Source organism: Rhinopithecus bieti, unplaced genomic scaffold (genome assembly GCF_001698545.2).
Source record: "Rhinopithecus bieti isolate Rb0 unplaced genomic scaffold, ASM169854v2 repeat_7529, whole genome shotgun sequence".
Classification (NCBI taxonomy): Eukaryota; Metazoa; Chordata; class Mammalia; order Primates; family Cercopithecidae; genus Rhinopithecus; species Rhinopithecus bieti.
Window position 1 is genome coordinate 1 of NW_016833007.1, and position 2,753 is coordinate 2,753.

Below are 2,753 nucleotides of genomic sequence, written 5' to 3' on the forward strand. Positions count from 1 at the left end.
ACATTTTAAAAGCCAGTATAGACTGTATTTCTGCCCCTCCTCCCCTCTAGTCAAATACTCCACTAAAAAAATGAATATTTCAGTTTCAGGGGGAGGCATTATATAGAAAAGCCAAACAATAAAACCATTCTTTTTTTTTTTTTTTTTCTGGAGACGGAGTCTCGCTCTGTCGCCCAGGCTGGAGTGCAGTGGCCGGATCTCATCTCACTGCAAGCTCTGCCTCCCGGGTTTATGCCATTCTCCTGCCTCAGCCTCCCGAGCAGCCAGGACCACAGGCGCCCGCCATCCCGCCCGGCCAGTTTTTTGTACTTTTTCAGTAGAGACGGGGCTTCACCGTGCTAGCCAGGATGGTCTCGATCTCCTGACCTCGTGATCCGCCCGTCTCGACCCCCCAAAGTGCTGGGATTACAGGCTTGAGCCACCACGCCCGGCCTATAAAACCATTCTTATTCCATAATACCTCTGAACCTGAGTTTACTGTTCTTGAAACCTCTGTTTCAGCTAATTATAAGAGAAACAAATCCAGTGACACGAGGGCAGGCAGGCCCTGCTCTGCTCTGATCCAGAAAAGCTTCCTGATGTCAGGGAGATGGAACTGCCACCATCAGAACCATGGCACTTTGGGTGAAGGTGTGTCAGCGACCAAGGGGGCAGGAAATGGGCAGTGACTAAGGCGGTAGGAAATAGGCAGGCACATGGTAAGGTTCTCCCAACCCATCAGCCCAGTGATGGCCTTGATCTTGAAGCTGCACTACTATCTGAAAAGCACAATTACTGGTGACTCTTAACAAACTTCACCATACTGGGGAAGAAGACTGTCAAGTAACTGAATTGGAAAGACGGAAAAGAACCATCTCTAAAAATTGATGCTGTCAGAAGAATAACCTCCTTTGTGCAAGTCTTGCAACATCCTCATTCAACCACAGGAGGGCAGAGTTTCAGAACCTCCCCCACAGTGAGCTCCGTGCTCGCGGTTAATACAAAGAAAGGGTTACTTAAACAGCCAGATAGAAATATACTGCATGTTCCTTTCTAAAGATGACAGAAACTTTTAGAATTTCTTAAACCTGTACTCATTATTCTGTCTGGATCCAAGGGGCATAGAATCAACTTTAGGCATCTTTCATATGCTTGGAATCTAATTTCATGAATTTATTCTAACACATAAATCAGGTAAGAGAGAAATAGATGGATAGATTTTTTTAAAAGAAATTAGCCGCCCTGGGTACTTAAAGTAGACTGAGTATTGAGAGATTTACAAAGATAAAATTCTTTGGAAGATTACAGAAGACGGAAACAAAACCAAATCTTTCATTTTCAGGTACTGGAGTTCATTAATTCTTTCACCAAAAGCACATCACCGAAGGAAAATCAGAAGTGGTTTTTTAGTTATTATTACAGTAGTTCAAGACCCAGGGAACCCCTTGAGATGAAAACAAAACAAAACAGTATTCAACTTTTCTTCACAGACTACTTTGTACTGGGCAAGACTTAGAGGACTTCTGGCTTGAAAATATTGCTAAGAAAACTTAAAACAACAACTACTACTACTGTATTTTGGACAAAACAATTTTTTTAAATCTGTCTTGTAAAATCCTTACTTCCTTTTGAGTCTCTGATGGCTACATTTCATTTGAGATGTTTGACAGTCATGGCTTCATGGATTATGGATACTGATTATCTAAACCCTTAGGTCAGAATAAACAAACACAGTTCATATAAACCTGGCTGCTATTGGAGTCCTCTGACCAAGAGATAATTGTGAAGAGTGTGGAGAGCCTGAATGCCCGTGGTGGAAAAGTTGGAAAATTATAGGTAAGAAATAAAACACAGGAGATTCAGACGTCTGGGATGACTTCTGAGCTGCTCTCTATACCTAAGACCCTTTCAAATTCTAGCTGTAAAAGATTTTCATGCACTGTGGTGCCAGATGTTTCTTGCAATTTGAGAAAATAAATACTTTACACAAGAAAAGGAAGCAAGGCTTCTACGCTACACTTTGAGGATGCTCAGGAGCCAAGGCTCCTGCTTGGCTTTCATTTCACAGGGCCTGCAGCCTTGTCTCTGGAAGGTGCTAATTAGGGCTGGAAGTGGCCTCCTCTGGTCAAGACTCTCTGACCCCAAGTAAATGAACTTGTTACCATCCCAGTCCCCAAACAGATCCCAACATTACGTTTGTTTTCTATATCCTGATTGTCACACCTGAAAGACTCTCCTTAGTATACACGAGGCTTACTGCCATGAGACCAAATGACTAGAGAGCATCTTTTAAGAGAGAAGCTTGCTCATTCAGGAAAATTAAGGATTTGGTACAAACTGCAGGCCAGAGGAAAGCTGACATACTGTTTTGGTGTGTATTCTTGAAAACGTGTCATTAAATCTACAGTCCCTTGTCAGCATGCTGACTTTTCCGCTGCCTCAAGGAGTCTTCCACCACCTCTGTGTCAGCTGGGCAGGGCTTCTCAGAGATGCCTTCTTCAGCTTCCTCAGGCTCTACTTCCTCCCGGGTCACACTGTCCTCTCCTGGGGCCCCTGGTCATTGGCCTCACTTCTCTCCTCATCCACACCAGCAGCCAGGTTGTCCTCCTCCTCCTCTTCTTCCTCTGCTTCATCCTCGTCGCCAAGATCTTCTTTCTCTTCTTCATCATCTACAAGGCTGTCTTTGTTTTATTCTTCATTTGAATCATCTTTTCCTCCTCTGCATCCTGCAACTGTTCAGCCCTATGAGCCTCCTCTGACCTCCCATTCTGCTC

General features: G+C 44.0%; 1 pseudogene; it reads right to left on the reverse strand.

The window, feature by feature from the left end:
* Positions 1-2,343: 2,343 nt before the first annotated feature.
* On the reverse strand, positions 2,344-2,747 carry LOC108524600 (thioredoxin-related transmembrane protein 4-like; annotated as a pseudogene).
* Positions 2,748-2,753: the final 6 nt, after the last annotated feature.